Genomic DNA, 14,945 nt, shown 5'->3' on the forward strand with positions numbered 1-14,945 from the left:
TCAGTGCTAGCTTCTTAATATTTACACTTTCTGGGGAGGACAGTATGTAGGAGTCCATATGCTTAAAGCAAACTCCTCAGGAGAGGCTATTTCTGGGCAAAAATTTGCATTATGGTCCTTCGAATTATGCTAACACAAAGAGAACCAATAAGTTTTTAACCATTATTTATTTTTGATATCTGTAACTTACATCCAACCATTGTCTTTTTTCCTTACCTCAATGATTTACATGTGTAAGTATTAGACAGTCTAGTTAACAATTCCTAACCAACTTCCCGCAAGGATTTGTCACTGTTTTGCATTGTAGGAAAGCTTCATGAAGAACCTGGTAAGTAAAATATCTCTGTGAAGATAGAAATGCAAATATATTTTTAAAAAAGAAATATAAATATATTTCAAAGCAATCTCTCACTACCTCCCATTCTTTCAGAAAGGATAAAACTCCAGGGAGAAGAAGGTGAGTAATGAAAATGGCCACCTCTAGCCCCCACTCGTGCAGCTGTCTTTTGACCACTCATCACTTTCCTGTTGTATTCACTGTTAAATCTTGGTTCATAGATAGATAGAGAGATAGAGAGATATCTATATATACATATTATACATGTTATAATATATACATAATATACATATTATGATAGATAATATATATTATATTAATAATATTAATTTTAGGGTTGAAATTTGCTCACCGCTATGCAGGTAGCTAGAGAGTGAAGTATTTGTCTAGTTATTCTTATTTTTATCCAGCACATTAGGATGCCAGACAAGGGAGACTTAACACACTCAGAAACTCACACATAACACCCCCCCACACACACACACACATTTTTTTTTCTTCAGAACTTCCACTTTGTCACTCTTATTTTTGAGTAGTTTATAGCTACAGCTCCTTATATATCACAAATGCTGTTGCTCTCTGAGGTTCAGTAATAGAGGGAAGCAGAATATTGTAACCCAAAATGACATCATTAAAAATGCTTTTCAGAACAAGAAATGAGCTGGGGGATGATTCTAGGTGGTAGCTCAGAGAGAATGGGGTAAAGGAAGGTTGCCTCTCTTCTATGTTAGGATGGAGGCTAGTGACACAAAATGACAGTAATTGCCTATGGATCACAATCAGTGGTCCATCAATTACTTTATCAAATTAAAAACTCCTACCTCCTTTAAGATACCTTTTGACTTTTAACAAATTGTCAACTTTATGACCTCTTTTTAATATTAGAAACAATAACAATTTGGGTTACATTTTCCAGCTTTGTATTATTTCAAAGTGTTTTCACTTAATTTACAAAAATAAAGTGAGAAGAATAAAAGTCAGGTATTAACACACTGTTTTTATAAAGAAATATGTGATAAGTGTTCTTAGGAGATTTCTCCAGTTTATATACTTGACATAATATTCACATTCATTAGAGAACTAAAGAAGCACATTTACTAATTGAAAAAAAGTCAGCCTAGATATTAGATATTGGTTTAAAAAATGTCCCTGAGCAATTGAGTTGCAGTGACTTTAAGGGTACATAATTCTATATTTACAGTGCTAACATATCAGAGTCTTTAGTTGTTTTATAGTACATTAATAGTAGTGAATTTTCTTTGTGGTTACGCTGATACAAATAAAAATTAGTTTTACAGGGGCGCCTGGGTGGCTCAGTGGGTTAAGTGTCCGACTTCGGCTCAGGTCATGATCTCGCGGTCTGTGAGTTTGAGCCCCGCGTTGGGCTCTGTGCTGACAGCTCAGAGCCTGGAGCCTGTTTCGGATTCTGTGTCTCCCTCTCTCTGTCTCTCTCTCTCTGACCCTCCCCCGTTTCATGCTCTGTCTCTCTCTGTCTCAAAAATAAATAAACGTTAAAAAAATTAAAAAAAATAGTTTTACGTACAACTATGAGAACTTAATTCATAACAGCAACACTTTTAGCCTATATTAACAGAATCCTATGTAATTTGGTGAATATCTGGATCATTTTTGGATTATGTGTTTACATGCTTTCAACATTTTAAAATTTATGTTTGGATTCTTGTGTCCGTGAAAATATGTACCCATGTGAAAGCAATTTTAGGAAAAGTAATTGAGAAAATCTGGTTAAACTTCATGAAGTCATTTAGGGCAAATTTTAAATTGTCAAAGCATTCAGATTTAAAGTAAATATATTTTATATATACATATATGCATATATGTAAATTATAATTATTAAATTATTATAATAAAATTATAAATATAATATATAACATATAAATACTTAATACTTAAATTATAAGTATTATTAAATTATAATTTAAATTATATTTTAATTATATTTACTTTAATTATATTTTAATTATATTTTAAAATTAATTAATTTTAAATTAAAATATATTTTAATATTTTAATTATATTTTAATTTAAATTATACACAAACACACAAACTGTTTTTCATTAATGCATGAATTGAATCAGAGATTTGGACTTTAATCCAAACATTGATATATATTAGTAATCATAGTTGGACAATTTCCCTTCATCTGTGTTGTCTCAACTACAAAATGAAAATATATCTCCCATTGCCTTGCTATGAAAATTATTTATAAATATGCTTCAAACAACATGAGGCACATAATAAGTGTTCATACTACATTGGCCATATTCATAAGTCATTTTGAATAGAAAATATCTGCATGTTTAGATACTATTTTTTTCTATTCTTAATAAACACTAATTATTGAGTTCTCAACTGTGTGAGTTAGTAAATTGAGGTGATATAAATAGTATGAGATGAGGGAAAGGAGCCACTTCATTTGAAGAAAGCTAAAGAAAGATCCTAGATAGAGAAAGGACTCTTGTATATTATGTTAATTATTGTTGATGATCATTGATCATAGCCAAGACTGACAACCTGTTTTTCCATGTAAAATGTTACCTTGGATCCAGACAGAGATCTTTCAAATCTCCAAATTGCTGAAGACAAGAAAAGTGTGAAAGGAAGTGAAATCTTTCAGGAAGTACCCAAATGTAGGCAGCGGTTTGATAACCAGGTCTGTGTATTGGGTGAACAAATTTTTTTTCAAAGGTAGACACTATTGGAAATTGTGTGTGAAAAAGAAAATAAAAAGGACTATAGGCATTTGTGAGGATTCTGTTTGCAGATGAGGAGAAATCATGGTGTCCCCAGAGACTGGGTTCTGGACACTATGCTTGAATGGAAGTAATAACTACCAAGCACTTGCAAATCCACAGATAATACTCCACCTTGAGGAATCTCCTGATATAACTGGCATCTTCCTGGACTATGAAGCCGGAAGGGTGTCCTTTTATAATGTGACCAACCTGTCTCACATGTAAACCTATAGAAAGTTCTTCACAAAGCCCCTCAGGCCATCCTTTTGTCCTGGCCCCCTCTACAACGGTCAACATGGACATCCACTCACCATTCTGCCACTAAGTAATATTAAAAGCCAGGAAGAAGATGTTCTTTGTGACTGAGGAAGAGTTGCTCTATTTTGAAAATTTGAGAATTTATATATGTAGTTTATAGTTACATATATATACATATATATATAGTTATATGTATAGTTATATATATAGTGTTATATATATATATAGTTATATATATAATTATATATATAGTTATACACATAGTTATATACATAGTTATATATATATATAGTTATATACAGTTTTATATATATAGTTATATAATATGTAAATATTTTATTTTAGAATGACTAGAAGTATGTACTTCTTCCATCAAATAAATCTAAAAAAAAATCTAAAAATCATTTTGGTGTCATAATTTATACATTTTTTATTATTCCAGTTCCCAATATGTCCATTTGCTAATAGACAGGAATTATTTGATTTGAATTACATGCTGTTGAATTTACTTGATGACAATTCAAGTTCATAGAACATAAATACAAAAGCAAAAGCAAGTATCTTACTTGTGCAATTGGTGAAAGAAAGTTAAAACTCAGGTGTTCCCTGATGGGTATGATTTCTCCTTCATTAATGTTTTGACATGGAAGAGGACATGGAGTCTATTCTGCATCATCAGAAAATTGGCTGGAGCCCATACCTTTTTAATTTTGCCTAAACCTAGAAGAGCATGATGACTTTGATAAGAGATTTATCAACCTGGCCTATGTACTCTTTACTACAAAAATATCTTCAAGTGAATATGACTTCCAGCCACTTGTTTCTTTACCTTTTCACCTCTATGCTGTTTTGAAGTTTAAATGACCTCATCTCCAACTTAATTTGGTATAACAGTATTATTTATTCGTCTACTCAACAAATGCCTATTAGGTATTGCATATGTGTTTTAGATATCCATTAACTACAACACTGTAAATTGTCTATCTGTAACTGTAACTATGTATCTGGTACTGACAAACAGATAAACACTGACAAATAGTTACTAATTTCAAAATAGTGTGTGGGAAAGGTTAAATGTATTCAGATATAGAATGATAGTGAGTGGGTTCACTTCAATCTTGTCATCAGGAAAACTCTCACTGAGAAAGTGATGCATAAAAAATGGGCATTTCCACATGCACAGCTGGAAATATTCAATTCAAGGCAACATTCAAAATGCAGAAAGAGTGGGCCTGGGTGAGAGAGTAGAAGACCTATGGGGCTCAGATGATGTTGGGACAGAATGGTTTTAAATTAGGTAGAGGCAATTAGCTGAAGCAACATGACAGGCTGAACTGAGATACATTTTCTTTCTACCACAAACAGATTTTTTGGGTTTATTATATTTAAATGTTATTTAAATATTTAACATATAAGTAAAGAAATGTTAAAATGAAAATGTTCAGCAAAAAATAGAATTTAGTAAAATACTCCAAAAGAATAGCAATCTTATTGTCAAAGGTTATTTAATTTATTATATATACATATATATTGAAACAGAGAGAGTGAATGGGGGGAGAGTAAAGGAGAGACGGAGCGAAAGGAGATCCCAAGCAAGTTCTACACCAGCAGCATGGACCTGATGTGGGGCTCGAACTCACAAACTCACAGATCATGACCTGAGCTGAAACCAAGAGTTGGACACTTAACTGACTGAGGCAACCAGGTGCCCCATGTCATAGGTTATTTTAGAAGAGGTGGACTAAATCTAGTTACATGAATCTAACTGCTCATGGGCATGGAAGTTATTGTCCCAGAAAATTGAGGGGATAGTATGGTTGCCTGCATCTCACTTAAAACATATGGGAAAAAGTTAAGAGGTCGATCTGCCTTGAGAAATGTAAAAAACTCAGTGGACCTACGCTTCCTTCTTTCTTGGATATTGAAAGTGAGAGAAGGGCCAGTAGTTACTCTGTAGTGTGATGGAGGAGTGCGGCATTGCATGACATGTGCACTTAGGGCCTTTCTGAGTGAAGATCTCTTGTTTTCTGAAGGCTAGAATATGGTTCATGCAAAAGAACTCCCCTGGGATGCTGCCTGCAGTAGAAAATACATATTAGTGGAAATCCGATTGCATATCACAAGATGCCTGCTGGCTCAGAAAGGATCATGACAAGCCAAAATACAGACATGTTTCACCTTCAAGTTAACAGTAGGAAAAAGATCCTTAGCTATTTGAGGGACTTTGAAGAACTAAGGAGGGGAAAATGAGCTTGACATGCCTTCTCCATGTAGCTCATTTCAGTAATGATGAAGTAAAAACTTTCTCATTCTTGTTACAAAATAATTAATAATAATAATAATAAATGTAGCTCATAACAGTAATAACTAAGTAAGAATATTCTCATTCCTGTTATCTTCATTTCCTCCTTATTCAGACACTCCACAATTCTCTACAATGTATACTTTACATTATTGCATTGAGTAACATACCAACTCATTCAATCACAGGTGTTTTCCTGGTAACTTTACATAGATGGTATTGATAAATGTTAAGGAGAATAGACATCTATCATATTGAGGCATCTTTCCACTAACATTAAACTTTCTTGTAGAATAAGGTTTAGAGAATGGATAATTTAGAGCAAAGGGGACATTCATGACAAAAGTAATTTGCCAAACTACCTATTCCAGTTGCACAAGACACAATACAATCTCATCGTACTGGAATGCCTGAAATTCTGCTTTAATTAAAAATAAGAGAGGGGCGCCTGGGTGGCGCAGTCGGTTAAGCGTCCGACTTCAGCCAGGTCACGATCTCGCGGTCTGTGAGTTCGAGCCCCGCGTCAGGCTCTGGGCTGACGGCTCGGAGCCTGGAGCCTGTTTCCGATTCTGTGTCTCCCTCTCTCTCTGACCCTCCCCCGTTCATGCTCTGTCTCTCTCTGTCCCAAAAATAAATAAAAAACGTTGAAAAAAAAAAAATTTAAAAAAAAAAATAAGAGAATGAGGGGCGCCTGGGTGGCGCAGTCGGTTAAGCGTCCGACTTCAGCCAGGTCACGATCTCGCGGTCCGTGAGTTCGAGCCCCGCGTCGGGCTCTGGGCTGATGGCTCAGAGCCTGGAGCCTGTTTCCAATTCTGTGTCTCCCTCTCTCTCTGCCCCTTCCCCCGTTCATGCTCTGTCTCTCTCTGTCCCAAAAATAAATAAACGTTGAAAAAAAAATTTAAAAAAAAAATAAGAGAATGAGAGAGGAGTAAATGGTGGAAGAGTAAGGAGACTTCTCTAAGTTTGCTTCAGCCTTCAAACACAGTGAGATAAATAACAAATCATTATGAACAATCAAGAAATAGATCTGAAGACTGAGAGAACAAAACTGCACATCTCCAAGTAGAAACATGACCATATCATGGTAGGTAGGAACTACAGAATTTTAATATGGGAGAGAAAAGAACAGTGAGTGCTGCAAAAGGGAAAGAGCCTTGATTACAGAGAGAAGAGTGAGCTAGCAAGCAAGAGAGAGAGAGAAGCAGAAAGAGTGAAGCAGCAGACAGAGGATTACATCAGGAAAATTCTTCCTGTAATGCACTGATTGGAAAAAGGGGCTGACTCTTGCAAGTCATTATAAGCAGCAAACACAAGTCTGAAGTTTTAGAAAAACACTCCATTGACTGGGGTCATGGCTGGTGGGCTTAGTGGTGTTCCTGTTAGGAAGGAGAGTGAAGACATGGGATTGGGCAGCCAGGTGTGAGGATCACCAGGGTCACATAGGTGAAAGCACTTCCTCTTTTTGGAGTGCATTTGGGAGTGGTGGCACAGCCTCTCCGGGTCAAAAGGACTGGTGGTGTCAACGTGTTGCCCTGCTGAGGGCAACAAATCTTTGTGTTGACCGTTTTCTGAGTTTTATCATACAACTACTTTTCTGGGATAAACGAGAAAATTGCAAAAGCACAGTGAGACCCTTTACCCCAGAAGAGCTGTGTAAGTCTGTGCTGTGTGGGTTCATAAAATTTGGTTTTGAAACCAGAAACGTACCTGAGATAAAACACAGGAGTTCTGTCCCCCCTTGCAGGTAGGCAACTCAGACACAGACAAAGTGAAGGCAGGGATCCCACAAGAGTGCCATTCTGTAGCAGCCACCCTGTACCCTGAAACTACATGTTCACTAGACCAGTTAACCTGAGAATCAGTGCAGCAGGACACTTGCCCAAAAGACCAGCAAAAAACCTCTGTCCCCAAGTCCACTTATCATAGACTGCTCCAAAGCTTCAGCACTCGGGGACATAGGATCTAGCTTATTTTTTATTGTTTTGTTTTATTTTATTATTTTATTTTATTTTATTTTATTTTATTTTATTTTATTTTATGTTGATCTGGTTTATTTCACAAGCATACCAAAAGACACATAATGTTAAAACTTACCGGGGCGCCTGGGTGGCTCAGTCGGTTAAGCGTCCGACTTCAGCTCAGGTCACGATCTCGCAGTCCGTGAGTTCGAGCCCCGCGTCAGGCTCTGGATTGATGGCTCAAAGCCTGGAGCCTGCTTCCGATTCTGTGTCTCCCTCTCTCTGACCCTCCCCCGTTCATGCTCTGTCTCTCTCTGTCTCAAAAATAAAAAAAATAAAATAAAAAATAAAAAAAAAAAACTTACCACAAAGTGTACAATGTCCTAACACCCCCCACTGCAGGCAAGGAGAAACTCTTCAGAGAACTGAAGTGAGGGTATAAACAACCAAAAACACAACAGCAGAGTACATATAGGAGCTCCCCTTTTTTATGGACCTCTTCTTAGTTTAGGCATTACTCTCAGGAACAGGAAAAACAGACTTTCCTAACAATCACACACACACACACACACACACACACACACACACACACAAAGTGAACTAGACAAAATGACAAGATGGAGGAATTCACCCCCAAAAGAAAGACAGGAGATCTCTGAAACAGAATTAAAAAAAAAACATTATAAGGATATGAACTGGGCTTGGGAAAAAGCATAGAAAGCAACTAAAGAATCCCTCACTGCAGAGATAAAAGAACTAAAAACTGGTGAGCCTTGAATTAAAAATGCTATAACCAAGATACAAACCTGACTAGATGCCATGACAGCAAGGATGGATGAAACAGAAAAAAAAATAATGATATAGAGGATTAAATTATGGAAAATAATGATTCTGAAAAGAAGATGGAGAGAAAGGCATTGTATCAAAAGGCAGACTTAGCAAACTCATGACTCCATAAAGTGTAACAAAATCTGTGATAGGAGTCCTAGAAGAAGAGAGAGTAAAAGGGGCAGGAGGTTTATTTTAGTATTTGGAATTTTTTGTGGTTCCATTCTAATATTAGGACTGTTTGATCTTGCTCTGCAAAGAATGCTGATGGTACGTTGGTGAGGATTGCATTATATGAGTAGATATCTTGGGTAGTATAGACATGTTAACAATGTTTATTCTTCCAATCTATGAGCATGGAATGCTTTTCTATTTCTTTGTGTCTTCTTCAATTTCTTTCATATATCCTCTATAGTTTTTTGTGTATAGTTCTTTTACCACTTTAGTTAGGTTTATTCCTAGTATCTTATGGGTTTTGGTGCAATTATAAATGGGATTTATTCTCTGATCTTTTTCTGCTGCTTCATTATAGGTGCATAGGAATGTAACAGCAACAGGTTTCTGCACTTGATTTTATATCTTATGGCATTTCTGAATTCTGAGTATTAGTTAGTATTAGTTCTGAGAATTTCTTGGTGGAGTCTTTTGGGTTTTCTACATAGAGTATCATGTCATCTGCACCAGTGAAGTTTTGACTTCTTCCTTACTGAATTGGATGCTCCTTATTTCCTTTTGTTGTGCCTGATTGCTGAGGCTAAGACTTTCAGTGTGATATGAAATAGTAGTCGTGAGGGTGGGCATCCTTGTCTTCTTCCTGACCATAGGAAAAAGGATCTCAGTTTTTCCCCATTAAAGATGTTATTAACAGTGGGTCTTTCTTATATGACCTTTATGATGCTGAACTATGTTCCATATATCCCTATCTTGTTGACGATTTTTATCAAGAAAGTTTGCATTTTATCAAGAAAATGCTTTTTCTACATCTATTGACAGGATCATATTTTTATTATCCTTTTTTTAATATGGTTTATCACATTGATTGATTTGTGAATATTTAACTAGGCCTGCGTCCCAGTAAAAAACCCCACTTAGTTATGTTGAATAATTCTTTTATCTACTGTTGAATTAAATTGCTAGTATCTTGATGAGAATTTTGCATCCATGTTCACCAGGGATATTGGCCTATAATTCCCCTTTTTAATAGGTTCTTTGTCTGGTTTTGGAATCTTTGAAAAAAGGAAAACAAAACTGGAGGCATTACAATTATGGATTCCAAGTTATACTACAAAAATGTAGTTATCAAGAAAATACGCTACTGGCACAAAAACAGGCACACAAAGCAATGGAACAGAATAGAAGACCCATAAATATACCCACAACTGTATGGTCAAGTAATTTTCAACAAATCACGAAAGAATATCCAATATATAAAAGACACTCTGTTCAGCAAATGGTGTTAGAAGAACTGGATGGTGACATGCAGAAGAATGAAACTGGGCCACCCTCTTGCACCAAACACAAAAATTAATTCAAAATGGAAGAGAGACATAAATGTGAGGCAGGAAACCATCAAAATCCTTGAGGAGAATACAGGCAGTAACGTCTTTGACATCAGCCCTAGAAACTTCTTACTAGATACATTGCTGAAGGCAAGGGAACCAGAAGCCAACACTAACCATTGAGATTCCATTGAGATAAAAACCTTCTTCACAGAGAAGGAAACAATCAAGAAAACTAAAAGGCAGCCTATGGAATGGGAAAATGTATCCTGCAATTGCACTACTAGGTATTTACCCGAAGAATACAGAAAAAAAAAAAGATTCAAAGGGGTACATGAACCCTGATGTTTATAGCTGTATTATCAACAATAGCCAAACTATCCAATATCCATAAAATAATGAATGGATAGAGGAGATGTTATTATATATAACGGAATATTGTTCAGCCATCAAAAAGAATGAATTTGTGCTCTTCGCAATGACATGGATGTAGAATAAGTGTATCATGCTAAGCGAAATAAACAGAAAAATACAAATACTGTATGATTTTCATGTGTGGAATTTAAGAAACAAACAGATGACTATATGAGAAAGGGGAAGAAAAGAGAGAGAGTGGAAAACATGCATAAGCCTCTCATAAGAGACTATTAACTGTGGAGAACAAACTGAGGGTTGATAGACAGAGGTCAGTGGAATATTTGATAAAATATAAAATTTTCTTTGTTGCTTCATGGACTGGTGTATTTTTAAATAAAATGTTTTAAAAAGGATCAAATTCATTGACAACAACAACAAAAAAGGATATAAAGGTTTTAGGCTCTCTAGGTCCAGAAGTCTGGGAAGATAGCACAGTTGGAGGATCTTAAGCTCACATCATTCCATGGGCACACTGAGATAACAGCCACATCACTGCACCTAACTAAAATAATAATAATAATAATAATAATAATAATGAAAAACTGGTATATTCCAGAGTTAATCATAGAGAAAAGCCACAAAAAAAAAAAAAAAGACATGTGGAGATATGATTGGGAGCCAAAACTTTTGCTAGACTAAAGATAAATGTGGGGAGGGGGGCACTACAAGCATGGAGAAGTGAAAGGATCGGACCCCACACCATGTACCCCAGTCATGGGGGCTGACACTGGAAAGATAAGTCCTCATCACACTTTGCTTGGAAAACCAGTGGGACTTAACTTTGTGGGTTTTAACAGTCAGCAGAGATTAACTCTAGGCACCTTAAAACTCAGTTGGTGTCACTCTGGGTGAGTTGGAGGGCAATAGGAAACTGAGTCCCTGCCCTTAAGGAGACAATATAACAAATAACACCCCCAACATATCACATCGAAGTAGCAGTTGGATAAGAGTCTGGGGTATTCATAAGGAGATTTATTTACTAATCTCAGAATATGTACTGGAGATGCAGGAAGTTTTAGAAGATTTCTTCAAGAAGAAAAGACCTGATGGGTTACATTTATCTCCCTTTCCCTTCAGCTTAGATAGCCATACACTTGTGGGAAAAAATATGAACATTCCCCACCTATCTTGCTACAACACATGCCCCACCCAATTAATTTTCTCTTTATTCACCCCATCCAACCTGCCCCACTTAATAACATCCCTCCAAAGAAACTCTAACCCCAAAACACACTGAAAGCAACATTGGCAGGTACCAGTGCCACTACAAAGTGATTCCTGTCCTGGGGAGAGAAGAAAATAAGCCCCAGTGTGCTTGGAGTCCCACCAGACAAAAGTTCTAGCTGGCAGGGCAAAGAATTTCCTGCCAATCAAGGCAACTGGAGCTCCAGAAGACAGATGAGGGACAGGCATCTAGTCAGGCTGCATGCCTGCTCAACAACAAAAACCTCTCAGAAGGCAGCACGGGATGTGGGGAACCCTGAAATTCACTATGACTACAGCATCAACAGACAGATTAGGGGTAGCCTTCTGTCTGATGACAGGCCCAGCCCACCAGTGAAAATTTCCCAGGAGACAGCACAGGTACAGAGCCCTGAGGCTAGCATGACTACAGTTCTAGTAGATGGCTTGAAGGCATTCATCGGGTCTGACTCTTAACATCACCCTGTACAAGCCTGCAGCAGCCCCAGACTGTCTCCTTAATAGAACAGGGAAGAGGGGCGCCTGGGTGGCTCAGTCAGTTGAGCGGCCGACTTCGGCTCAGGTCATGATCTCGCAGTCTGTGAGTTCGAGTCCCGCGTCGGGCTCTGTGCTGGCAGCTCAGAGCCTGGAGCCTGTTTCGGATTCTGTGTCTCCCTCTCTCTGACCCTCCCCCATTCATGCTCTGTCTCTCTCTGTCTCAAAAATAAATAAACGTTAAAAAAATAAAAAATAATAATAAAAAAAAAAGAACAGGGAAGAAACCTGGCTTGCTGCACCATACCAGACAAAGTGGACCAAATGGACCAAAACACAGACACTCACCTGTAGCTAAGTTGGGTGCATAGCACGTACAAGAGACACCTCTGAAACACCTCATTATGGAACACTAAAGTGCACCACAAGGTCTCTTCATCATAATGGCACAACTTGCAAGATCAGGAGACATGCCTGACTTTCCTAAAGCATAGAAATAAACACAGAGTTACAAAATGAGGAGAAAGAGTAACATGTCCCAAATAAATGATCAGAAGCAAAACATATCATATTAGCTACCTAAAACAGTGATGAACAATATGCTTGATAAAGAATCCAAAGTAATGGTCACACATTGGACTTCAAAAAAGAGTGGAGAATCTCAGTTAGACATTCAACAAAGATATGTCTCCTTGTTGAATACCTAACTGAGATTCTCCACTCTTTTTTGATTCTCCACTAGCTGAGAGAGAGAGAGAAAGAGAGAGAAAGGGAGAGAGAGAGGGAGAGAATGGATCAACAACCTGAAAGAGATAGTAATAAAAAGCAACCAAACTGTACAACAGAAAGAATGAAAGAATAATACAAATGACAGCATGTTAGGGGAATTCAGTGACATCATCAGTGACATCATGAAGCCTAGTAGCATTCACATTATAGAGAATCCAGAGGGAGAAGGGTATGTGGGGAGTGCTGGTGGTGTAGGAAATACTTTGATGAAACAACAGCTGAATTTTTTCTAATCTCAGCAAGAAAGCAGACATCCAGATACAAGAGACACAAAGATCCCCCAACGAAATTAACCCAAGGAAAGAACAAATTTTCACTGGTAAATGCCAACATAATATGAAAGCATTATAATTTATATTTGTAAAATTGGGCAAAATATTCACAAAATAAAAAGGATGTAAAAGATGACATCATGTACATAAAATGTGAGGACAGAAGTAAAAATTTAATGATTTTAGAATGGTTTCAAATTTAAGTAACCATCAACTTGATACAATCTATTGCATGCTTATCCAAGATTTGAGGACCTCTCTGGAGACCAAGTACAGGGGATTGAGAAGTACTGAGTGTCCCAATTATTTTTTGCAAACAGCTTTTAGAGCACAAATTCTAAGCGTTTGGAAGTGCATGGCTTTCTCAGGAGTCGAGCTGTTGTGTGTGCTCCTGGGGAGGAAGGTCCTGGTCTTGGGGTACATACTGTGGTGGAGTTATCTCTGGGGTGCACAGGGAGACAAGAGTCAACTTCCTGGAGTACTTTTGGAAGAGGGTTTATTGCCTCTCCAAGGACAAAAGGCCTTTTTGTGACAGCAAAAAACTTTCATCATTAGGGTGGAGAGTACTTTGGAGGAGGGGAGCGGATGCACACCTTGCTGGTCCATTAAGACTTTGGGTTTTGAACCCCAGAAATGTGCCAAGTGCTGGGTCTTTTAAGATTTTGGGTTTTGAAACACCAAAGAAACAACACAGCAGAGTTTTGGGGCAGAGCAAGCTGGCTTCCCTTGCTATTCCACGAGGTCTGCCTGAACAGCAGGGGTTGAGATCCCCAGTCTTAGAATGAAAGATAGGGGTGGCACCATTTTCCCCTCAACATCAACATGGTCGGACTTCAGAGAGCAACACAGCAGCCTCCAATGGAGTCAAGACTTACCTACATAAAACCCTGCCCCTCGATGCCTGCAATAAGTGGCAATTTGCTGAGGAAAGAGTGACCCTGAGCCAACATAACCGGCCTCTCTTCCAGACCAGCACAGCCACCAGCTAGCACCCAGCCACCAAATGACAACTTTTTTTAATCTCTTTTTTTTTCCTTTGAAATCAGGCTCATAGTGTCTGATTTGATTTTTGTCATTCCCTTTCTACTTTTTTTTTTTAATCAGACTTTTTCTATTCTTCTTTTTTCCCTCCTTTTCCCTTTTCTTCCACTTTTTTTTCCTTTTTGTTCCCCCTTTCTTTTTCCTTAAAATCAGCCTTATTAGTGTTTTGATTCTCTGGTTTTTCTTTTTTTGTTGTTTTTAGGGTGTATGGTTTACTTGTTTGTTTGTTTGTTTTGTCCCTATTTTTTTTCTCTTTTTATGGATCAGGCTATACCTTTCTTTCTTTCTTTCTTTCTTTCTTTCTTTCTTTCTTTCTTTCTTTTTTCTTTATTTTTAAGGATCACATCAACAAATCCTAGTTAAAGGTCCAAAACATCACCACTGCAAGCAAGGGGAACTCTGCAGAGGACTGATAAGTGGGAAAGAACAGCCCCAAATGAACATCATAGTTCACACAGCATATACCAGAAACACTTCCTGGAGTGCCAGGCCAGGAACAGTGTATGACCACTTTTTAATGTACTAGTAACCTCAGGTGTAGGAGCAGAATAAGCTTTTAAAACATGCAAAAGACAGAATATTAGCTAATATAGCAAGATGGAGGAATTCTCTCTGAAAGAAAGGTCAAATCATGGCCAGGAACGTGCTCAAAACAGATATAAACAATATGTCTGAATAAGAATTTTTAACAGCAGTCATAAGGATACTAGCTTGGCTTGAAAAAAGCATAGAAGACACCAGATACACCTTTGCTGCAGAGATCAAAAACCTAAGAACTACTCAGGATGATTTTAAAACTTCTATAACTGT

At 37.3% G+C, this 14,945-nt stretch overlaps 1 long non-coding RNA gene across 1 annotated transcript in view; it reads left to right on the forward strand.

Moving 5' to 3' along the window:
* Positions 1-429: 429 nt before the first annotated feature.
* LOC131518643 (uncharacterized) overlaps positions 430-14,945 on the forward strand; it is a 139,718-nt gene continuing 125,202 nt past the window's right edge. The window contains exon 1 of the long non-coding RNA XR_009265219.1: positions 430-457. This is a non-coding gene — a long non-coding RNA (uncharacterized LOC131518643). The remainder of the gene's footprint in view (positions 458-14,945) is intronic.

Source organism: Neofelis nebulosa, chromosome 1, assembly GCF_028018385.1.
Source record: "Neofelis nebulosa isolate mNeoNeb1 chromosome 1, mNeoNeb1.pri, whole genome shotgun sequence".
Taxonomy (NCBI): Eukaryota; Metazoa; Chordata; class Mammalia; order Carnivora; family Felidae; genus Neofelis; species Neofelis nebulosa.